This window comes from Odocoileus virginianus, chromosome 9, assembly GCF_023699985.2.
Source record: "Odocoileus virginianus isolate 20LAN1187 ecotype Illinois chromosome 9, Ovbor_1.2, whole genome shotgun sequence".
In the NCBI taxonomy this organism is placed as follows: domain Eukaryota; kingdom Metazoa; phylum Chordata; class Mammalia; order Artiodactyla; family Cervidae; genus Odocoileus; species Odocoileus virginianus.
Window position 1 is genome coordinate 22,908,813 of NC_069682.1, and position 25,399 is coordinate 22,934,211.

A 25,399-nucleotide genomic window follows, 5' to 3' on the forward strand; every position below is an offset into this window, starting at 1 on the left:
TGTGTGTCTATTATGCATCTGTTTCCTGGCCTCCTTTTATAGTGAACATGCTCCCTTCTGTTCTCGTCTGACTGGGCTAAAAGGGTATCCCACCTGGAAAAAAGAAGGGAATTCCCTGGCAGTCCAGTAGTTGGGACTCCACACTACCACTGCAGTGGGCATGGGTTCGATCCTTGGTTGGGAAACTAAGATTCCACTTACCATCTGGCATGGCCAAACAAAAGAAAAGAGAGAAAGAAAAAATATATGTATTATTTAGTATGTTTGTGTGAAGTTGGCCTGCCACAGAGTTCAGGCCCTTTTTTCTACGGGGCAGTGCTCTGGTTGAAAAGAAGGGTTTGGGATTTAGGCTAAGACAAGAAAACCCCTTAGAAACGGAAGTTTAGGAAACCACTCCTAGCTAATTTTCTTTCATTCTCTCATTCTTTCATTGACCCAGCTGCCCTATGTTCCCTTCGCTCACATAATGGCAGTGGTTCTAATAACTAAGACTCACATTGTGCCAGGTACCATGCCAAGTATTGTGCTCATAATCACTCTCATTTGTTCAGAACAACCCCGTGTGAGAGGAATTCTTATGAACCCCCTGTTTCAGATGTGGATCAGAGAGGTCAGGAAACCTTCTCAAAGCCACACAGCACATCAGAGATGGAGCTAGTTTCAGAGGCAGATAGACCAGCTCCAAAACTGGCCTCCTCATCCCTCCAGTGGTCCCTACTGTCCTTCCCCACACTGCTGTCTTCATCATCAGGACCCATGTGCTACTCATTGTTTTAATTATATAAGTTTCAGGTGTGTGGTATCTATATACAAACTCCAGAGTGGTCACCATCACACATCTAGTCTCCATCCATTATCCTGCAGTTGACCTCTTCATTCATTTCACCCTTCCCCCAACCCACTTTCCCTCTGATAACCATCAATCTCTTTTCTATATCTGTGACTTTGTTTTTTGTTTTGTTTGTTCATTAACTTTGGTGTTTTTATTTGTTTAGATTCCACATATGACTAAGGTCATATGGTATTTGTCTTTCTCTGTCTGACTTATTTTAGTTAGTGTAATACCCTCCTAGTCCATACACATTGTTGCATGTGGCAGGGTTTCATTCTTTTTTATGGCTGAGTAGTATTCCATTGTGTATATGCATGTATATATTTCACATCTTCATCCATTCATCCACTGATGGACACTTTGGTTATTCCCATATATTGGCTGTTGTAAATAATGCAGTGAATATGAGGGTACAGATGTATTTTCAATTAGTATTCTTGTGTTCTTCAGATAAATACCCATAAGTGGAATAGCTGGGTCATATGGTAGTTCTGTTATTTTAGGAATCTCCATACTGTTTTCCATACTGACTACACCAATTTACAGTCTCACCAACAGTGTGAAAGGATTCTGTTTATTCTGCCGTCCATCTTTGAAGACCTAACTCGACAGCTACTATCTTCATCATGCCTTTCCTGACTCCTCTCTTATCCAAGCCTTGCTAACCACTGTCCCTTCTCTGATTCCATCGAACCTCACCTGTCTTTCCCCTCTCTGAGAACCCTCAACTTTTCCCATCTGTGTTGTAGTTACTGATGTACGCATCTGAAGTTCTTTTCTAAACTCCATGCTTCGTGGGAGCAAACCCCTATTCCACTCATCTTCACACTCTCTGTGTTTCCCTGCAGCAGCGTCCTGCTTTGAGGACATTCTCCTTAAACACGTGGATGGAAAAGGGGCTTATGTCAGCACTTTTCCCGTCACACATTTTCAGTTAATGCCTTCTCTGCTAAAACCAGTGCAGTGATGTGCACATGTAAATATTTGAGATTTACAGCACATTCCCTTGTTTATCCCAGGAGTAATTCCTGACCAAAATGAGAACTAAGAACATCTTAACAAAATTACTCATCCTATAAATATAATTTTATTGCAGTTAATTACTCTATAATTTAGGGTGAGAATAACAGATTTGTCAGATTAAACTAACTGGTTGTCAGAAACGCACACAGATCTGCATTTTATTTTCAAGAGTAAAATTCACCCATGATCGAAAGTAAGCCAATCTCTGGATAACGAATTAAAGAAGACAGATCTTGGTTTACTGTTATTTCTAACTCAGCAGGACACATCTTGTTTTTAGACTGAGTGGGTAATCAGTATTTCAGATACCTCCAGGCTTATCAAGTAGGAGTGATGATTTTGGAACAGTTAACTACTTCCAGTGATTGTGAAGTTTCACTGACCCACTCACCCAACCATCATGCATTGAATCTTGATTGTGATTTGGGCTCTTGTATAAGATTTCGAAGATATAATAGTGGCCAAGTATGATACCTGCCTTACAGAGATCGTCCAGTCTAGTAGAACAGTGGTCCCCAACCTTTTTGACACCAGGGACCGGTTTTGTGGAAGACACAATGTTTCCATGGCCCTGGGGAGATTTGGGGATGGGGGACAGGGTTCAAGATGATTCAAGTGCATAGCATTTATTGTGCACTTTATTTCTATTATTACTACGTTAGCTCCACCTCAGACCGTCAGGCATTAGGTCCTAGAGGTTGGGGTCCCCTGTAGTAGAAGATCAGACAGTCAATAATCAGTAGTGATACAGACGTCTGTAACTTTCATATCTGTTGCCAGCTTTGCGCCAGCTTTCCTTCATTCTCTTATCTGCTAAAGAGTGTAGTTGATTTACCTCTACAAAACTGGCTTACCAGGTATGTACCTCATTATGTCCCTTTTATGATGTCTTTCTGACACGCGAAAAGATGTTTCTGCTGCAGTTGGTAGGGAATTATTCTTATTGAAATTGTTAGCTGGGCAAACACAACTCATCATTTATACACTTTCGTACAGTGGCTTTACAGAGCAGGTTTTTTTTTTTCCCTTCCTCACTGCTTCCAGCTCTATTTTATTTTTTAAGGTGCAAGAACTAGTAATATATGCATATCTGACAGGCAGCTTCCAAATGATACAGATCTCATCTTTCCTGCTGTGTGGCTGCCTGCTTTTTCTTGCTTTTTTTTTTTTTTTTTTGTCATTGAGAGGTTATGACAACACGAGCCATATTGTATTTATAAACATCACGTGTTCCCTTGATATGGCTTGCCGTTTCTGCCAGACGGAACACATGGAAGAAACATTTCTCGTTAACTCAGCATTGGTTTTTAGTTATGCTGATTTCCGGGACAGGAAAAATGCCTTCCTACTCAGATTTAACTTTCATAGAGGAGAAACAAAACCTCTGAATGTCCGTGAAATAGTTTTAACAAGGCTGGATACTGCTCCTTTAAACCACATATTTTGACTAAAAGCTTCCTTCTGTTAAAAAAAAAAAAAAACCCAAGCCTTGCATTTAGTTACCATCAAGACAGGCGGAGCTGGAAGCATTCGAGAGATGGGTGGTTTCAAGGTCTCTGAACGTCTAGAAAGTTTCTTCTAGAAGAGAACAGTTTGTGGAAGATGTAAGGTAAGAACTGTACCTTTATAACAAAATAGGGTTTTCAGGATTTGGGGTTCCTGTTGTAGCACGTTTACCTCCAAATGAGTCAATTTTTCTGTATTCAAGTTCAATGCCATGTGGAATTGAAATGCTAGGTTTTTATTTTAACTTCTTGCACACTGCTTAGAAGGAAACTTCTTTGTTATTGGCGTTGGTCTGTTTTTTAAAATCCACTTAAGTTGCATTGGGCTGTCTCCAGTCTATAAATCTCTGTTTAATCTCGTGATCTTTCTGTTTAACCTTATAATTTAGAAAAGGATTTCAAGTGTCAATGTTGTTTGCTTGTACAGATCTCATTGATGCATGTGTTTTGTGACAGTTTTCAGTGTTCACGAAGATATTTGACTTGCATTCAGTTTCTGAAACAATTGAAAATTTGAAGGCGTGGTACAAATTGGGGGGGCAGAGGGGGAGGTTAGTATGTTTCCTTCAATATTCAAGGAAAACATTATCTATTGTATTTTTCATGTGAAAATCACCTTACATTTTAAAATATAAAGGACTTTTTTATCTTGGTTTTTAAAAAATTCTTTGAGATATATCCATTTAAGCTTTATGTATAACATTTAAAATGTCTGCAATTTTTATATAACAGATCTATCCCTGTTATATGAGGTTTAATGGAAAAATCCAGAAAAAAATCTGTGGCAGAAATTGTATATACTTGAGATAACTATTCTGTCTTATCCTTGCAATAACAGTTCAATCACAATATTTTGTATATATGTCTTTTAAAGACATTTAATAAGATCAATGTCTTTTTAAGTCAGTCTGTTTCCTTTTAAAGGTACATGTGTGCCTGAATATGTTTATCTCCGTTTATAGATGAGTTCATATGGATGAGAAGTTGTTAACCAATGTGGTCTAAATAATATATGTTATTTCATTTGGTCATTATAACCGTAAGGCATAGGTACTATTATACCCATTTTAAGGTAAGAAAACTGAGGCTGAGAGAGATCAAGTGACAAGTCACACACTCGTGGGCCTGAGCCCCAGGCTGACTGTCTTTGTAGTCCTTGTTTTCAAATCCTACACTGCACTCCCTTCCTTACCAGTAGCTAAGGCTCCAAGTCTGCAGTCAGATACCGATAACTTATCTTGAAAATAGTAATTATAAATAAGCAATGCTTACTTGGCTTCAAGAGAAATGTTTTGGATTTTTTGGTTTCATCTGTAACATCCAGAACCTAGTAGCAGACTGGTTGTTTATCCAGGGACCTGGCTGCAACTTACTTGGAGTGAAAAGAAAACAGTAAATGTCTGATAGTGTCCGGTAGTGTAGGGGTAGCAAAAAGCAGGGCAGAGACACAGAGAACAGATTTGTGGACACAGTGGGGGAAGGAGAGGGTGGGACAAATTGAGAGTGACACGGAAACAGACGTCTCCATATGTAAAGTAGATAACAGGTGGGCGTGGCCGTGTGACACGGGAGCCCAGCCCAGCGCTCTGTGACAGCCTGGAGGGCTGCATGGAGTGGGAGGTGAGAGGAGATTCAGGAGGGAGGGAGCACAGGTATACCTGAGGTTGAGTCATGATGTATGGCAGAGGCCAACACAATATTGTAAAGCAATTATCCTCCAATTAAAAAAAAAAAAGCACAGTGGATGAACTACCATCTCCTCCTTCCTGCTTCCTCCTTCACTTCATGTGCCGTGGCACTCAGAAAAACCATCTTCCCAGGACAGGGCAAGGAGCTGATTCATGAGCCCTATTTTCAAGGGAGAAAGTGTCTTTGAATGGAGACAGGCCTGCATGTGCCTGTCTGCTGCACTTCCAGACTCCTGGCAGCGCTGTTAGGAGAAGGACGGGAAGAAAGTTACAGAACGTCGGAGGTGGAGGGTTCAAGCCACCCCAGAGGCAGGGGCTGTGGCTCTCCTCAACCCCCCACCGTCTGAAGATTGAGACATCCACTCGGCTGCAGAAATATCCTGGTGATTCGCTCGGCGAAGTAATTACAGCCAGCAGTATCATCAGGGATGCAGCTGCTCACCCCAGCCCTGGGCTTGGGCTGCAGGAGCAAGGCCACTTCTTCCAGCTTCCATGGCTGCGTAGGATCCAGGGCTGGCTCACAACCAACATTTGGAAAGTCAGTGGGAACAGGACCTTCCTTTTCCTTCAGCGGGGGTTGGGGTGGGGGGAGTGCTGGGTTGTTAGCCATTCCTGGGGAGAAGTTTACACCACACCCTCTGCCCTTTGATATCCAAACTGTATCTCTCAGCTTGGCTCTTGCAAATACAGATGTTAGTGGAAATTGCCTCTGACAGGAAGCTTAAGTCCTGGCCTTTTCAGGTGGTATTCTTTGCATCCACATGTTGCCTCCTTCCTGAGGTTTTGTTTTTCTGTCTTCTCACTGGGCCCCCAACAGGGAAGCCCAGACTACATAGTACATTGCTCAGGCTCCCTCATTCCAAGGTCCTACTTTGTAGAGAGCTTCCGTGGGTCACTCTTTTATCATTTCTTGTTTTTAATTTAAGTATAGTTGACTTACAATGTTATAAATATTGTAATATCAGGTATATAGCAGTGATTCAGTTATACATTTTTTTTCAGATTCTTTTCCATGATAGGTTATCACACGATATTGAATATAGTTCCTGGTGTTATACAGTAAATTCTTGTTGCTTTTCTATTTTATGTATAGTAGTGTGTCTCTGGGGACCATTCTTTCCTTTATACTTACTCTAAAATTCTCAGTACTTTATATAACTACTTTTATATAAATCAGGTTACTTATATATATATTTGTAGGAGAAAAAGCACTTACTAATTTTTTTAAAGAGGAAAAAATGTGTCTTCGAGCTGCGAATCACCCGGTGCTAAGCCATTTCCTCTCTGTCCTGTTTTGTTCCCATGGGGTCTGCATGCAATTTGCAGGAGTGATACGTCTGCTCCTGAGACACCTGAACTGCGACTCCAGCTTGGTGGCTGAAGAAATACAATCTGATCTGTGTCATTGGTGTTACCTCAAGAAATAGGCCCAGATGACTTGGACTCATAGGGTTTCAGAGGTGGAAAGAAGGTCTTATACATCATCTTTTATAACCCGCCCCCCTTCCACCCCGGTCAGTCGAGACTTTGGAGGCCTGGCATGGATGGAGTGATTTGGTAAAGATCACAGAATTAAGATGTGACTGACCAAAAACAGGGCTGGACCCCAAGTGCTGGTCCCTTAGACCAGCTCTTTCTCCATCTCCAGTGCCTCCCTGCCTTGGCTCTCATCCCACAGGACCCACCAAGGTGTGTTCTCTTGGTTGATGTAGGAGAATACTGTATATCTGACTTCCCTGAGCCATCTGTGTTGCAGTTAAGTGTAGCCAGGTTCCCCTTCCTGTCCAGATAGCAACACAACCCTGCCATGGGGCCAGAGCTCATTAATTGGAAATGCATGGGCCTGGCCCCAAAATAAATGGATTTTGAACTAACCAGATTTAGATTATCCAATATTTTTATTGAAGGAGAATAGGCCATCAAGTCAACTGAAAAACAGCAGCTGCTTCAAATTATGAGATGCTTTGAATAAAGCAATCTTGGCTAAAAAGGGTTGGGTAATATTATAGCATTATTTGCAAAAGTCAGCCTCTTTGCTGAAGCAACGGCTCCTACGGTAACCTAGCTGGAAACTCTCACGTCTTCCTACTGAGAATATTTTCAGAGTTGTTCTTCACTTGGAACTGGTGAGTTTCGATAGCAAAAAGGAAAACAGATTCTTACATTTTAATGATTGTATTATGTTGTTGTGTCACGTGTTGGAAAGACAAGTAGCACAGGGAACCTGAGAGTTAATGAATATTATTGTTCATCCCAACTAAGAAAGAAAGAAAAAGTCAATTTAAAACTGATGTCAAGAAAAGCACTGGACTTCCCAGGTGATCCTGTGGTTAAGAATCTGCCTGTCAGTGCAGGGGACAGGGGTTTAACCCATGGTCCAGAAAGATCCCACAACTAAGCCCGTGTACCTGTGCTCCACAACAAGCGAAACCACCGCAGTGAGAAGCCCGCGTACCTCAACCAGAGAATAGCCCCTGCTCGCTGTAACTAGAGAGAGCCTGAGCATAGCAATGAAGACTCAGCAAAGCCAAAAATAAATTAATAAATAAATAATTTTTTTAAAATTTAGAAAGTTATTGGTTAAAACATTTAAAAAAAAGCATTATGAGTGATAGTAATATAGTTAGTGTTAGAATGTGGCCAAGATGGTGACAGTTTTCTTATAATTGAGCGAAGCGGAGAAACCAGGGCTTTTAAGATGAAGCCCAAATTATGGAGGAGACAGAGCAAAACATCATTAAACATGATACGGTTCACAACAATGCACCGTTTTGATGTCAGAATAAAATCTAATTCTTATTTGAGTCCTGGAGGCCTTCGGCATCTTGTTACTTGGCCCCAAAGAAAATCGGTTCAGTTCAGAACTGTTCAGCAGATTTATGTATTTAAGACCCGTCCAGATAAAAGATGTGACAGTTGGGTGTATCACTTCAGCTGGAGGACTGCTTCTCCTCGCTCAGGCGGCACTAACTCCCTCTATATCCTGAAATACAAAGACTGTGTTTCCCTCGGCACATGCACTTAATTTCTTTTTTTTTTTTCCCTTTTCCTGTGAAATCAAAGGTCATGCTCGCCCTTGCTCTGATTGAACTCTTTGAACCTGTTCCTTTTTGTTTGCCCTTGATATGGTGGCAAGAGCTGCCAAAAGAAAAGCCAAATAGGAAATAGTAGCGATGTCAGTGATGCGGTAATTGAGAGTGGGGACCGAATCTATAGCGCGCTTAAACTTCAAAGCGTATTTCTCGGGAAAAGCATTGAGTGTCACAGTCAGAGTCTGATGCTTCACCTACATGAGTGTCTAGGACTCTCTTCACTTCCTTGTCTTCACTTCCAAGGAGGAAGGCAACTGAATGGAACATTTTGTAGGTGGGTCTCTACTCCCTTGCCAGAGGGACCCAGGGAACATTCTGGGTACATAGCCACAAACTGGATATCATTTTTGCTTGCCTTGAAAATCGGATCTAAAAATGTATTTCCTAGCAGCTGTGTAACTGCAAAACAAAACAACAACAAAAAATCTGCTCCACTGCAGTGCAAATTACTCACTAGATATCTCCAGGGTTCAGATCTTAATGCTTCAGAAATTTGCTGCAGATTTTACTGTATATATTTAGACCAAGGAGCCTGTTAGCTTGTGATCCAGGATAGAACCTCTGTATTCTCATGAAAATGAGAAATGTGCCACTGTTGGCAAGCTCAGGCTATAATTATGTTAATCTGACCATTTGAAGACTGAAATATGTTGTTTTAAAATGTTTCTGTATTTTTTATTATTCATAACAATGATCCAAAGAAACTTGGTGAAATGCTAATAAGTTTCTATCCAGTATTACTCTGTGACTAGAGCATAAAAAATGAGTCAGACGTGGTATTTGGATATTTTAGATTTGGGCAGAGAATTTTTATCTACAGATATGTACTCATATTCACAGTGCATCTTAATAATATGAAAACTACCCAAATGTATTTTCATATTGTAAATGTAGAGACAGTGAATATACATGCAAGGCCATCTCTTCATGTATGCCCAATAACAAAACATTTTGACATTTGCATTAAAGCATCAAAAAAGTCAAAAAATTTTTGAGCAGTACTGAAAGATAAATATTTTTCTATCCAGAAGTATTCTAAAGCACACAGGTTCATGTTTTTAATACAAATGTGGGGCTCAGACTGTATAGTTGAAGTTTTGAGCGCATCCCAAATCTTGCCTTTACCTACTTGGTTCAGCTTCCTCCTTACCAACCAAAACTTTTATTCCAGTCACAGGCAAGTGATGACATGCATTCTCTTTTCATTCCAAAAGAGAAGTTCTCACCAGTGGTAAGATAGGAAGGGAAGAAGCAAGATCCAAAACAAAACTGTGGGTCATCAGCCATCTCACAATTTTTATGAATAATTAATACATGAACCCTGATACTGGGAAAGACTGAAGGCAGGAGGAGAAGGGGACAACAGAGATGAGATGGTTGGATGGCATCACCGACTCGATGGACATGAATTTGAGCAAGCTCCAGGAGTTGGTGATGGACAGGGAGGCCTGGCGTTCTGCAGTCCCTGGGGTTGCAAAGAGTCAGACAGGACTGAGTGACTGAACTGAATACATGAATCTACTAGTTGAACCAGTATTAAGTGGATGTGTGTGTGTGTGTGTGTACTCAGTCGCTCACTTGTGTCTGACTCTCTGTGACCCCATGAACTGTAGCTCACCAGGCTCTCAGTCTGTGGAATTTTCCAGGCAGGAATATTGGAGTGGGTTGCCGTTCCCTCCCCAGAGGGTCTTCCTGACCCAGGGATTGAACCCATGTCTCCTGCATCTCCTGCGTTGGCAGGTGGTTTCTTTACCACTGAGCCACTTAGGAAGCCCTATCAAGTGGATGCAGAGTCTTATATTGCCTGATCTTGATTCAGGATGGCCAATTCATTTGGGAATAGGAACGAGGAAAAGCACCTCCTTGACGGTGAGTTGATAGCATATATAATTGGATTTTTCTCAAGGATGAGATCTCTGGAAAATAATACAGTGTTCTGTTCTTGCATTGGCTACATTCAGAATCTTCCTTCTTTAATGAGCTTTTGTTTCTCAAGAAGAGAGTATGTCATTCTCTTCCCCCTTCTATGCCTATATTACAGCGGGGCTTATCTGTTTGATTTGCTCTCGATTCATGGAGTGAGCCCATCACTGTTCATTGATGATATTAATCCTACTGACCACACTCTTCTGCATGTAAAGTCATAGTAAGAATAATTTAGCTCTTTTGATGTTCACGGCACCAGGAGGGTAACTGCAATTTTTCTCAAACCCATTTGCAGCAGAACCAGGGTCTCGGAAGAGCTCGGTGGCAGGACCACAGTCAGGGCTGTGAGACCACAGCCCAAGGAGGTCCTCAGGAACAGAAACCAAGTCTTTTCATTCATAATCCAGGGCTCTCTCCACCACACCCTACTGCCTTCCCTCTGAATCATGGTGGAGAAAAGTACTGATCAAAGGGAGGATGATTGCATCTTAAAAAAAAAAAAAAGACTTTGGAAACTAATTTGTAGGTTTCAACACATTGAAGAAGTTGTTGAGAGTTGAGGGTTTTCAGAATCAAGCCAAAAACATCTTCTGATTTTAAGGAACTCCCTTTGTCTGTTTATCAACACATATCTCCCTGTCCTCCGTGGGAGAAATTTTGCCCCAATGTTGCTTTTCTGAGAAAGGAAGAAAAGTAAAAGAAAGGATAATACAAAGAAGGAGAAGAGGGGGGAAAAAAAAGCTGGAGATTGGCTTGGGCAGTGGGGGAAGATGAGCTAGCTTCTCTAGGGTCAGCCTAGAGCCTGTTTCTTTTTGAAGGGAGTTGCAACCTCTTGCTGCTCATCGTGAACTTGGGAAGGTTCTCCGAGATGACAAAGCATTTTTGTCACTTGCCTCAACTCCTGTGTGACAGAGGATTCTTTCCTTTCAGGGGGCAATGTTTGGGGTGGGGACGGGGGGACATCTAGACCAGGGCTCCCTTTTGCCTGATGTGGGCCTGTGGCGGTCATGTGGCATGTGATTTCCTTACATCCTGAGTGGGTATCTCTCCGTGTGGTTTCTCCTGATTACCCCGTGTCAGGAATGCAGGGCATCACTCAAGGGGAGGAGTGTTCAGAGGCCCAGCAGTGTGTCCCTGGGATGCAGAGAAGCAGATCTTGTGACTGCTGGGGAGGCTCCTGGCCTCGGTAGAACCTGGTAGGGAGCCGGGACTGTCCGTGCTGGGTGAGGCCTGGCAGGGCGTGGGCGGAAAGCATGCCAAGCCCAGCCTCAGGGTATGCTCGACTCCCAAACTGGTTGTCTTTGAGGCTGTTATTTATCCAAATAAGGAGAGGCAGTGGTTTTGCTGACCATCTCAGATTTCTGAGCCTTGTCCACTGGCTGGCTGGCTGGCTGGCTTGATATTTGAACTGAAAACATAAAGGTATTCCTTTGAAATGGAGCACTCGTGTGGGGCTCTTGGATGCCCTGGAGTCATCATGTGGAAGGTGGTTTTCCCCCACGTTTGTAGATAACAGTATTGCGGTCTGATCTCTGTTAACTCTCCTCTTGTGTCTCTTGCAATATTCAATCCAAATGACTTCATTCAGGTATTTCTGGGCCTGATTTTGGACGGGAGTAATACTGATCCTAGTGATTCTTGAACAATGGTTCAAGTACCCTTCTTTGAAGAGTACTCAGAGAAGGTCAGGTCTCTACACTGATTTCTTAACCCGAGAGTTCGAGATTGTTCTGGCTCTGGTGTATTGACTTTGTGGCCCCCATTCCTTCATCTGTCAAATGGGGATTTTATCCTTTTTCTGATGGAAATGTGCTGGGAATTAAATGGGAATTTTGGAAAGCATCTGGTAAATAAGAAGTCTCCAAAAATGTTTCCTTTCCCTATATCCATCTTTTCCTGGCAGATTTAATTGCAAATATTTACAGATGGAGAAACACTTAACGATTGTCACCCTAAGTTGAGTGAGGTCAGCTTTCTGAATGAGGATTTAGCCAAGCCCACAAGAGAATGGAGGGCTTTCCAAGTGGCTCAGTGGCAAAGAATCTGCCTGCCAATGCAGGAGACTCAAGTTCAATCCCTGGGTCAGAAAGATCCCCTGGAGGAGGAAATGGCAACCCACTCCAGTATTCTTGCCTGGAAAATCCCATGGACAGAGAAGCTTGGCGGGCTACAGTCCATGGGGTCGCAAAAGAGTCGGATACAACTCAGCAACCAAACAACAGCAACACAATAGAATGGAGATTTTGATGGGAGCTTGCCTCTTCGATTTGCTCCTTAGAACAGTTTTTGTCAAAGAGTGGTCCCTGGACCAACAGTCAGCATCATCTGGGGACTTGTTAAAAAGGCAGATTCTCAGGCCCACCCAAGTCCTGCTAAATCAGACACTCAGGAAATGGAGCCCATTAATCTGTGTTTCATCAAGCCCTCTGAGTGATTCTGATGTTGTTAAATTACATCAACTTGCAGAACCACTGCCCGAGAATAATTTGCTGGCTAGATCAGAGGTCTGTCCATTCCCCAACACTTGGCACTTCCCCACCTCTGGTCTATGACCATGCCTTACTTCCTGCCTGAAAATTCCTAAGAAAGGAAACTCTTTCTTCCCTACTGAAATTCCTCTCATCATTTATGGACTCACTTAAATCTCACCTCTTTAGAGAAGTATTCTTCAACTATCCCAGAAAGGAAAATCTTATTCATCTATAGATTCCAGAGGGTTTGTCTGTTGCACTTATTTGAAACTTGCCAAAGTTATTCTTGCTTTTGTCTTAAAAAAAAATGTATTCGTTTATTTGGCTGTGTTGGGTCTTAGTTGCTGCAGGCTGGATCTTTAGCTACAGCATGTGAACTCTCAGGTGTAGGGTGCAAGCTCTTAGTTGTGGGAAATGGGATCTAGTTCCCTGACCAGGGATCAAACCCAGGCCCCCTGTCTTGGCACCACAGAATTTTAACCACTGGACTGCCAAGGAAGTCCAGGTTTTGTCTTATTTTTATTACTCAGGTACATGCTTCATCTTCTCTCCTCTTAAAAGGTACAAATTGTGTGGCTTAAAGGTTCTTTTCCCTTCCTCAGCCTCAACCTTGGGCTTTGCATACCTGGTGACCACTCACTAAATATTTCATGGACTGAGCTTCCCTGGTGGGTCAGTGGTAAAGAATCTGCCTGCCAATGCAGGAGACAAGGGTTCAGTCTGTGTCCTGGAAAGATCCCATGTGCTGTGGGGCAACTAAGCCAGCGCGCCACAGTTACTGAACCCACGCTCTGGAGCCCGGGAGCCACGGCTTCTGGAACCCGACTGCGCTAGAGCTCATGCTGCGAGACATGAGAAGCCACCGTGATGAGAAGCCCATGCGCTGCAACTAGAGAGTCACCCCCACTCGCTGCAACTAGAGAAAAGCCCAAGCAGCAGTGAAGACTCAGTACAGTCAACAATAAATAAAAATTTAAAAAAATATTTCACGGACCCACAGAATGTTGTAGTTGGGATGGGCCTTAGAGACCCAAGAGGTCAGACTTCTTGCTTATGGATTAAGAGCCAGATGTTAACACCTGGATCAGAAGGCAGGTTCTGTGATGCCCAGTTTGGTGTTCCTCTTCCACATACTGCATTAACTGCTGAGAGACGCCTGGATGGGGGCAATCGGGGCCATTGACCTGGTCCAGAGGAGCAGATGCTTCTCATTCGCTGTCACAGACTCAACCAAACCCTTTGAAAACAGATGGGTGTTCAAAGGTATATTCATGTAACTTATAAACCTGGAACTTTTTGTTTCTTTCATAATTAATGAGAACTGGGAAAGTTTGTGCATCTATATAGTTACATAACATATGGCATCTATTCTCAGTCATAAATTCCCAGTTCACATGTTCAGTATACCTGGGATACCCATGGAACTTCTTTGGGTGTGCTATATGCGGGCTAAGACACTTCAGTCATGTTGGATTCTTTGTGATCCTAAGGACCATAGCCCACCAGGCTCCTCTGTCCATGGGATTCTCCAGGCAAGAATACTGGAGTGGGTTGCTATGCCCTTCTCCAGGGGACCTTCCCCACCCAGGGATTGAACCCGTGTCTCTTACATCTCCTGCATTGGCAGGCGGGTTCTTTATAACTAACCTGGGAAGCCCTATAATTTAATTTTTATTTACATATTTATAGAAACCATTATGTTATTACCTGTATAATGTATATGGATATATGAAATTATATACATATGAATGTATGAAATCATATCCCTACCAGCAATTCAGAAGTGTGCTCTTTTGTCTACATCCTCACCAGTGCTTATTTTCTCTTGTCTTTTTGGTAATAGCCATTCTAACAGGTATGAGATAATATTTACTGTGGGTTTTGACTTGCATTGTACTGATTAGTCATGTTGAGTACATTTTCGTATTCCTATGGGCTATCTGCATGTCTTTTTGGAAAAAATAGTCTGTTTCCTTTGCCCATTCACACATTGGATTGTTTGGTTTCTTTTTTTTTAACGTTTTATTTTATATTAGAGTACAGTCAATTTAACAATGTGGTGATACTTTCAAGTGGACAGCAGAGTGACTCAGGCATACACATATGTATCCATTCTCTCCCAAACTGCCCTCCCATCCAGGCCGCCACATAACACGGAGCAGAGTTCCCTGTGCTATACAGAAGGACCTTGTTGGTTATCCATTTTAAAGACAGCAGTGCGTACATATCAATCTCAAACTCCCTAACTATCCCTTTCCCCCTGGTAACCATAAGTTCATCCCATGGAACTTCTTTTAGTTTCAAGAGTTGCTGTTGCCTTGTGGACGCAGCAAGGGAAGAAGAGGGTGGGACGAATGGAGAGAGAAGCCTGGAAACATATAGACCATATGTAAAATAGATAGCCAGTGGGAATGTGCCGTTTGACTCGGGAACTCAAACCCGAGCTCTGTGACAACCTCGAGGGGTGGGATGGGGCAGACGGTGGGAGGGAGGATCCAGAGGGAGGGGACATGTGTGTACCTGTGGCTGGTCCGTGTTGATGTGTGGCAGAAACCAACACAATATTGGACATCAATTATCCTTCAATTAAAAATAAATAAGCCTAAAAAAAAGTTGCTGTTACGAGAAAAGCAAGTGGCTCTCGTGAACCCAGGAAAAATTTGGCACCGGGGCTGTTTTGATCTGGATCACCATCATTGTTTTTTCATGTTTATTTTGAGGTTAAAAATTGAAGTTGGTGGATTTGTTGAATTATTGTCCTGGAGTGTTGTCCTCTGGGTCTCTTCACGCACACAGCCCTTCTTTTGACGCTCTGGCTAATACTGTTCAGCTGAGGGTCAAAATAATGGCAAGATTGAAACACCTTTCATTGGAAGCCATCCATAAAATTCCCTTGAAGATTGACTCTGCTGAAAGCACTCATCTTGTATTGTGTTGTTGGTTCTGGCACTTAGTAATAGAACCAGCACATGCCCTTCTGCGATCAATGCAAAACAAAGCAGGATTCAGGCAGTGGGATGATTCCGATAGAAGGGCCATGGCTACAACCCAGGCACACAGAATTGATTCCAGAAAAGATTCCAGGAAAGATGGGAGACAGGAAACAGGCCTGACGGGGTTAAATCTACCAGGGAGCTCTTGGTGTTAAGAAGCTAAGATGTTAAGAACTCCTCAGGGAGTTCCCTGGTGGTCCAGTGGTTAAGAACTCCCTGCTTCCATAGCAGTGGACAAAGGTTTGAACCCTGGTTGAGGAACCAAGATCCAACATACCATGCTGCCTGGCCAAAAAAAAGAAGCCGGGGCTGTTTAAAGCCCTGAGAAAGAGATTGACCTCACTTTGAGTAGCTACAATTTGAGAGGGCAAACCAAGAATGAAAGACCATTTGTTTTCCAACTCGGTATCATCCATTCATTAGTTTGTTTACCAGCATTTTCCCCGCAGTCTCTAAAGAATATCTACCCTTTAAGCTGTAGCCGTGAAGCATAAAATTCTATGTATTTAGATCATTGTCAGTTTTCTGTGTAGGTTTGGATACAGTAAGGATATGTTTTATCATCAAACTAAAATATTTTTTAAAATTCTTGCATTGTTGTGAGCATCCTAAAGCTATATGATATTAAATCAGCCTTTTTTTTTTTTTTTTTTTTTCATTTACAACCTTATCACCTTGACCCGTTTCCCAAATGAAAGTTAAGCAGGGCACGGGGCAGAGGTGGAACACGTCTCTGAGAAATATCGTCCCAGGAATGTCACCCAGTAGAGGGATTGGGGTCCTAGTGGTAAAGAATGTTAATCAGATGAGGTCTGGATCTTTTATCCCATAAGCAATCTGGTGTCTTTGACTAGCGAAGACATGTATGTGTGTGTATACATACACATATACATAACATGTGTGCAAGCTGAGTCACTTCAGTTGTGTCTGACTCTTTGCGACCTTATGGGCTGTAGCCCAACAGGTTCCTCTGTCCATGGGATTCTCCAGGCATGAATACTGGAGTGGGTTGCCATGCCCTCCTCCAGGGGATCTTCCCAACCTAGGAATCGAACCAGTATCTCTTATGTCTCATGCATTGGCAAGAAGGTTCTTTACCACAAAACTGAGGACTTTCGCTTTCACTTTTCATATAATATGTAAATATATGTAAGCATGTTATATATAAGCATAATGTGTACTAATATGTGTGTGTGTGTGCTCAGTCGCTCATTCGAGTCCAGCTCTTCGAGACCCCATAGATTGTAGCCTGCCAGGCTCTTCTGTCCAAGGAATTTTCCAGGCAAGAATACTGGAGTGGCTTGCCATTTCCTTCTCCAGGGGATCTTCCCAACCTAGGAAATGAACTTGAGTCTCTTTCATCTCCTACACTGGCAGGCGAATTTTTTACCACTGGGTCACCTGGATATTAGTTAAATGTGATGTATAATTATATAACACATTTTGAGGCAGGAAGATAAAACTTAATGAGTACCTGGGTAGTTAGATCCTAAACCCACTGAGATGTTCTGTTACCCTTTTCCTTTGCTGTGAAAATCTGGACCCGAAAGTGGAACAAATGAGGTATTTCCTCAAACAGAGTTTGCCAGACTGCCTACTCAAGGTCAAAACTCAAGGGTATAAACCCTCAGTAATCCATGTAGGGAAGACCTTGGGAGCATCAGCCTCACAGAGTTGCTCAGAGAGCTGAAGGACATGCAACTTCACACTTATACAGAGAAAGAAGTAGTAACAGTGCTGAGGCTGAAGATGGTTTCTTTTGAGGGATCTTAGTTCCTTTACCAAGGATTGAACCCGTTTTCCCATGCACTGGCAGCACAGAGTCTTAACCAGTGAACCACTGGGGAAGTCCCAAGAGGGGGAATTCTTGCTGCTCCACTACTTACTGGGTTTCCCTGGTGACTCAGCTGATGAAGAATTTGCCTGCAATGAGGGAGACCTGGGTTCAATATCTGGGCTGGGAAGATCCCCTGGAGAAGGGAACGGCTACCCACTCCAGTATTCTGGCCTAGAGAACGCCTCAGACTGTGCAGTCCACGGGGTTGCAAAGAGTCAGACACGACTGAGTGACTTTCACACTCACTCACTACTTAATACTATGAGAAGGTGGGCAGGGTCCTTATCTCCTGATACTTCGATCATTTCTATTTTCTCGCCACTCACATGGGGAGAGTGACACTGGACCTAAACATATATATCACTGCATTCTGAGAGTTATGAAATAAAATCATTGAAAACACTGTCTAAACGGCAAATCAAAGGATGATGATTATGGGATGTGTGTGTGTATGTGTGTGTGCACGCACAGCCATCTAAAATCCTTTGTGGGAACTTGTGTGGCAGTCCAGTGGTTAAGACTCTGCACTTCCATCACAAGGGCATGAATTCAGTCCCTGGTTGTAGAACAAGGTCCTGCATGCTACATGGTATGGCACACCCCCCAGAAGCAAAGTCCTTTGTAGAATAAGAAACATTATAAATAAACAAAATAATATATGATCTGTTGCAGGATGTATGTTGACTAATTAAATGGGAGTTTGGAGAACTGTCCTACAAAGAAAGAAAAAATCTAAGGCACTGAACATTTGTATTTGTGGGGGGGGTGGGGGGTGGTGGTAGATGGAGATGACTTATCTAGAAGTACCAGAAGGGAGTTGTGTATAAAAGACAGCGTCCGTCCAGGAAATGGGTGGATGTGCAGAGATGGCGATAAATAATGAGGAGTTCTTTGTACCATCTGTTGCAAGTGGTAGCAAGAAAATATCCTTTTACAGACCGTAACTATTTTAGATATAACCGGAGCTTGTCCTTGGCCTGGATCATACAGGAGCATCCCAACAGAAGACTGAGTGTTGGTGAGAGAAGGATAGTTTTCTCTTATCTGTGCTGCACTCCACACAGTGACTGATTGTGGCTTGGAAGTTACATTATTTATTTCATGTTACTTGTTACCCGTTTCCCTGCTGAGATCTTGAGTCACCACTGGGCACAGTGTTAAGTCAGCCGGCGGGTCTGGTACAGGGGAGCTCAGCGGAGTTGTGTGTGTCAAAATATTTGTGGGAATAGCACTCATCTTAAATACAGCCAGAAGCTAACCATCTCTTCCCTGAGAATTAAATAATTTTGGCAACAGTCTGTCTGTCTCGTGTCTGGGAGACATTCCATTTATGACCAAATGAAACATGAATAGACATTAATAGACCTTCCAAAGGACCCTCTTTCCAATTTTAACAGTGTAAGCAAGATGAACTTGAAATATTTCCAGCATCAAATTCACTTCCCTTCCCAATAGCATCTTCGAGTTTATAAGCCCAGTTTAGATTTTCTCTTAGCATATGTAATTTTTTAAAAAGCCAATAAAGCAGCAGAAGCGAAAGGGGAGATAGGAATACATTGCACAAGACCATTGGCCTTAACCAGAGCATAAAAAATATTTCCTGTTGAGGTAATGCTGAGTGTTTATTAGCCTGTCTTTTCTTAATACTCACTAGAAATAAATTGCTTCCACTTTGCAAAGTGCCAGTCAGTGAAAGGAACAGAGGGAATGAATAGCAGGATACTGAACACACTGCTGGCAAGAGCAGGTTCACAGAGGCTGTAGCATCCCAAGGTAGGCAGCTGAGAACCTGGCAAAATAATTAAACCAGATTGTGGGATGTTGGTGCTTGTGCTCCCCCCAGAATGAACCAAACTCTGCGGGAAATTGTCCTGTAGGAGATGTTTTCTGGAGGACATGCACCACCCAGGTGAAGCCGAGTTCTCTGGTACGATAATCCTGTGCAGGGAATTCACCTGCCTGATCCCCCAGCCCTCTCTGGGTTACTGCACTCCTCTTTCTCTTGGGTGAGCTGGGCTCTGAAGCCTTACTAGACAGCATTTCACTCATCCTGATTCACTGCAGGATGGAGCCAGCTTTCAAACTCCTGACGATGGATGACTGCTCTAGTCCCGACAAAGCTGTGCCTGTCCTGCTCAGGCGCCGCCCAGAGGCATTTTGAAAGTGAGAGGAGATTGCTGTGAACTTGCAGGAAGGGAAGAGACCAGGACCATCTCTCACCTTGCATTCACTGACTCCCAAGGTAGCCGGGTCCACGGAAGTCACCTGCCTCTAAAGCAGCAGACATGAGCCCCTGTGCTGAGCTTGGGGGGTTCCTGTAGCCCATAGCAGTGACAGCTCAGTGCTTCTGTGTCCTGGGGGTAGGGGCGTGGCAGAACCCAGACATTTCACATTCCTTCACCTGACAAACAGTCCTGCCCATAGAAAGAGCAGGTAGGGGACTTCCTTGGTGGTCCAGTGGTTAAGACTTTGCCTTCCAGTCCTGGGGATGCAGGTTCAATTCCTGGTTGGGGAGCTAAGATCCCGCACGCCTCACCACCAAAAAACCTGGAACATAATACAGAAGGAATATTGTAACAAATTCAATACAGAGTTTAAAATGGTCCACATCAAAAACATCTTAAAAATAAAGAGCAAGTCAGTTCTTACAAGGATGGTGCTGTTTAGGACATCTTATGCCCTAAAACAGGGGCTTTGGGGAGACAGTAGGGGTGGAACCACGTCTTCATCAGAGCAGAGAGGCCAACGCCTCCACCCCCTTTCCTGGAATGCACGCGTTTGATGGAGGGAACGAAACCTGCCAAATGTATACCAGATGCGTCAGGGGCCGAGACTGTGTGCTTTCCACACTCTGGTGAGAAATAACAAACTCTCGCCGATTAGATTAAAAATCAAAATAAGGCTTTCCACGTTCCGTCTCCTCTTCCCTAACCTCTTAGGTGGCCTCTGTTACAACCACTTCATCCAAATATTGTTTCAAATGAGACATCTTAGGAGGGAAGCGATGTCATGGGCGCCGCGTTCTCCCTCTTTTCATGACCACAGAGCTTTCTGATGGCAGTAAACAGTTTTTTTAGCAAGCTTGCGACGCTGACTGGATTTGAACTTTGGAGACGTCACGAAATTCTTTTGGTCAGCAAGACCAACCTCTAGAGGCCTTAAAATGTTTGAAAAATGCAGGGGCTGCCCAGAGCATGGTTGTGGGGCGTGGCATGAGGTCTGCGTGGCCTCCAGCCCAGCTTTTTGAGTTATTTGTCACTGGATTCCCACTTGAATAGCCTTCTACTCCATTCAGCCCCCGAGGGCTCAGGAAGCATGATGGTGATTAAACGCAGCCTACCTGGGAGCTAAGGAAATGCTTCTTCTCTCTATCCTTTTGTCGGTAATGCGTTCATACCTGTCTCCTCTGAGAGCAGCACAAGCCACTTCTTGCTGGGAACACAGACCTCCTAGTGCCTGTTCCCCTGGACCAAGAGAGCTGTGTTGACAGCAGTCGCCCACAAGGGTCTCCGGAGACCGCCCTGGCCTCCTCCTCCCCCCGTCTTGTTGAGGGTGGGGCAGAAGGGCTCCGGTTCCCTCTCTCGAATACCCTCTTTGCTCAGCCTTGGCTGGCCCTCTCTCTCATCCCGTCTCATTTCAGTTGTGTTTTCTAGAATGATTGCACTTGCTTGCCTGGTGCTGCCTCGGCCTGATTCTCAAAGTTCAGCTCGGTAAAACCAGCCTAGTTAATTAATAGACAGCCTTCTCTGTCACCTTCCTTGTTTACCCTGCGGTGTTATCAACCAGGGGAAAAGGCTCACATTTGTTTCGGCTTCGGGGACATCAAAAGTCCGGCGGCCGAATAGACCTGGGGGACCTGGGTTTTCTCTGGAGCCCTCTGGTCCCCAGCAGAACACTGGTCTGAGAGTTGGGGGAAATGAGCATGTTGGGTCTTCTGAAGATTTCATTTGTTGGTGGTTGGTGGTTTGCTTGTGTTAGTGACCCTCTTTACATCACTAAGATCCGTCTTGTATTAATATTTCCCTCACTATTACCCAGTTTACCTAGGCCTCCCCGAGTTGGTTTGTCGGTGTGTGTTTTCCGTGTAAGCAGCTGTCGGAGGTCTGAGTCACCCGTGGGGTAGCCTGTGGTTGGATGTGGGCTGAGGTTATTCAGTGACTAATTGCCAAGGGGAGGAGAAATTGGCTTATCACGGGGAGGACGCCTTTTTATCCATGCCTGTAGCAGCTTCGCTCAGAAGACAGGGTAAAGCAGAAGGGTCTTTACTGAGCTGGGGAACATTTTAGGATCTGTGGTTTTGTGTGTGTGTGTGATTTCTTCTCTGAAGAGAAAGCTGTCTAAAATATCCGAGGGTGGAACTGAGGACTTAGATGAAACCAGCAAACAAAGGAATCGCGTAATTGGGAGCTCAGCCAATGTGCTTTTTCCCGGCGTTAGTTGTACAGGTGATTTCCTTAAGAAAAAGTAAGTGGCTTTAATTCTTTGAGGATGAGAGAGTCTCCTAAGAGTCATTTTCAGTTTTGTCCGGTGACTTCATTGTATGGTCTGACTTGAGTAGTGTGTTTACAAATTCTAGACTTGGAAGGGTGGGGTTTGAAATACAGTAAATGGTACATGATAGTCCCTTTCCTCAAAGAATATATGTATATACACATTTTTTTCAGTGCTCTACAATGAGACAAAATTATATGACACAGTCTCCCAAATGACTTGAAATAAACATCTTTCGTGGTAGATTTCTTTCTTCTAGAAATAGTTTTAAGTTTTTTCTCCTCCTCTGTTATATTGCAGAAAGTTGTTAATGATTAACATTTGATATAACTTACGGTGTTTGGGGGGAAACGAAATACAGAAATGTTAGGATTCCTAACTCAGACTTCCGTTGATTCATTTGAAAGCACCCCACATTTGTTCTAGTCTTTGGGAAGGACGAGCCAAACAGAGGGTTGAGCTGTGTGCTGTGGGCAGGGCCGGCAGCTTCTCGGCTGGGGCCGTGGTGCAGAAGCTCCGGAAGCAACTATGCTGTTTATAAGATCTGGAAGGACTCAACCCAGAGCTGGCCGTGGTTTGGGCAGTAATGGAAGGAGGGATATGGTGCCCAACAAAACAGATAAATGATGGGGAACAGCCTCTTTATGCATAGCTGATATATCTTGTTGCTGTTTAGTCTCTCTGGTGTGTCCGACACTTTGTGATCCCATGGATTTTCCAGGCAGGAATACTAGAGTGGATTGCCATTTCCTTCTCCAGGGGATCTTCCCAACTCAGGGATCAATCAAACCTGAGTCTCCTGGTTGGCAGGAGAATTCTTTACCTTAGAGCCACCTGGAAAGCCCATACCAATATATTAATATCCAGTACAGATAAATGAGCTTTTCTTTTTCTGGGCCAAGGTGCAGGCAAATAAATATTTGTGTTGCGTCCTGGGGAGCTGTTAAAAATCTTTATTTTTTTATTTATGTTATCTCTCTTGCTATAAAATGGTATTTTTAAAGCTCACATCAAGACGTCAGTGTGTAAAGCTTCTGGGCTAACAGTGTCAACGATATAACATATTCAGATATTCAACTTTCTAAGAGAGATGAGATAATAGAGAATGTTAGTGACTAGGGAAGATTAGTGAGGATCAGGGAGATTGGTGGGAGAGGAAAAGATTCAGGTATATATTAAGGTGAATAGCAACTGTGTGCATAGGTGTGTATGTGTGTGTGTTATTTATCTTACCTTTAAAGTTTAAAATAATTTTCTCCTAAAAGGTCTGACTTTGATTAACAGTACAGGAAAAACCAAGAGTGTGTTTAATGTCATTTCTTTATTCGTTAGCCAGAACACAGGTAAAATACAACACAGGGATTTCCCTCGCAGTTCAGTGGTTAAAACTCTGCACTTCATTGCAAGGGGCACGGGTTGGATCCCCGCTCAGGAAAGTAGGATCCCACATGCTTGGTGGTATGGCCAAAAACACTCTGCAGGTACTTGATTCTAGGAAGGTACCTCCTTTAACATAAAGGGCTGGGACTTTTTTTTAAACTGTGAATTATAGAATCTTAATCGTCATCCTGGTTCGGTCAATCAGACAATGACTATCTCCTGCATATTAAGTCCAGTTTTTATTGGAATAGTGAGTGGTCTCCTTGGGAGATCACACTGAAGACTTAAAGCAGATTCTTCCTTTTTATCTCCCCATATGTTCCACTCTATCCTAGGGGTGAGTTGCCTTTAGTTGATCTGTATCCTTTAGTGTGTGAACCCAAGTTATCTAATTTTAAGGGTTTATTCAAGTGGCAGATTTCAAACATTTTCCCACTAAGTGATGGGAAGATCATGTCATTCTTTTCTTGGGCTCCAGATAGAGCCAAGGTTGAAATTATCTCAAGGTGCTTTTCATAACTCAGTTTTGGCAAGTCAGTCATGGGTTGGCAAGCAACATAAGACTTTTGCCAAAGGCTTCCAACCTCTATGTCACCTATATTGATGGAGACATTTAACCTTATATCACCTGTCCTGGCATAACAAAAGGCTTGTGTTCACCTCCACTGTGGGTAACTCAGGTGGACAGTGACTCTGATTCAGTGACCCAGTTGGATGATGGCAAGATTATTTTGAGGTAGACAAGACAGGCTGACATAACAGCATTACCATCGGGCACGTGATACTGATTGCTTATGGCCGTGATTCATCCTCATTGGCCGAAGTCCCATTCTGGCTGGTTGGTGCCCATGTAGCACTGGCTGGCGGATGTTAAATATTTTGACTATTACGTGTGTTCCCTGTATGAATGTACAGCGCATCTGAGTTGTTGTTTATTAACTTTTACGTTTCTTTCTGAATTCATCTGCACGTGACATCCAGAAAGTCTAATGAGATATTTCTAATAATATTTGTTATTAGATATATTAGATATATTAAATATCTTAATAATATTTCTAATAATGAGATATTTCTAATGAATTTTTTTTACATGTGTTTAATTTTAAACTTTACATAACTTCATTTCACTTAGTTATATAATGTGCCTCCAAGCGATTTCTTTTCACATCACCAAACATGTTTTTAAAACATTCATGCAGGCACCTACCTCTGTTGTTTTCAGAGAAATTTACTCAACTTTTTATTAATTAAAATTAAGGACTTCCCTGGTGGGCCAGTGGTTAAGACTTCATACTTCTACTGCAGGAGGTACAGGTTCGATCCCTGGTCTGAGAACTAACACCCACATGCTCCACAGCGTGGGCAAAAAAAAAAAAAAATTAACTTTACATTTTTATTTCATTAATACTCTTTATTCTTCTAGACAGTTCTGTACTCCTAGGAATATTGATGCCTCTTTTTACTCTCTTACCAGAAAAGGGGGGAGGATTTTTCCGTGTGTTAATTGGGGTCAGGATTCCCCAAATGAAGATGAAGCCAGATGAAGAAAAAAGAGAACAGGGAGTCGTGACTCACCCTGCTAGGATTTTATTCATCCTAAGTGGGTTTCCCTGGTGGCTCAGACGGTAACTAATCTGCTTGCAATGCAGGAGACCAGGGTTCCATCTCTGGAAAGGGAATGGCAATCCACTCCAGTATTCTTGCCTGGAGAATCCCGTGGACAGAGGAGCCTGGCAGGATACAGTCTACGGGATCTCAGAGTTGACACGACTGACCGACTTAACTCTCTAAGTGGGTTCTAGACATTTGAAACCCTAGTCTTTTGGGGGGATTAATAACAATAATGACAACAGTACCTACTGTTTGTTACCTGATTAGCCTTGAGTGCTATGTGGTTCTTTGCATACAGTGGCATGTTTGAATTCATCTTTATGTTTATTGGGGTTGATTATTGCATTGTGTGGTCTGATTGGGTGGGGAATTTGACCAAATGTGCACTGCTGGCTGAGCCAGACACTCTTGTATTTTATCACCTATAAAGCCCTACCTTGCTTACCACTGAGCTGGATCTTTCTTTTCATTGAGCCCTGCATTGAGGAAGACAGGGTGGGAGAGGTATTTATAGAGGATCCACGTTGATCTGCTGCAAGACATAGGTTAT

At 43.1% G+C, this 25,399-nt stretch overlaps 1 protein-coding gene across 20 annotated transcripts in view; it reads left to right on the plus strand.

The window, feature by feature from the left end:
* The window catches only part of KIAA1217 (KIAA1217 ortholog), a 521,587-nt gene that overhangs the window by 412,205 nt on the left and 83,983 nt on the right, over positions 1 to 25,399 (plus strand). Inside the window, exon 1 of one of the 20 annotated variants that reach the window (XM_020882311.2) lies at positions 3,104 to 3,464. The exons of 17 other annotated variants lie outside the window; for them this stretch is intronic. The gene's annotated coding sequence lies outside the window, so the exon portion shown is untranslated. Of the gene's footprint in view, positions 1 to 3,103; positions 3,465 to 21,591; positions 21,613 to 21,641; positions 21,832 to 25,399 lie in introns of those variants that run through there. 2 more of the 20 variants (XM_020882315.2, XM_020882313.2) reach the window with 2 other exon arrangements.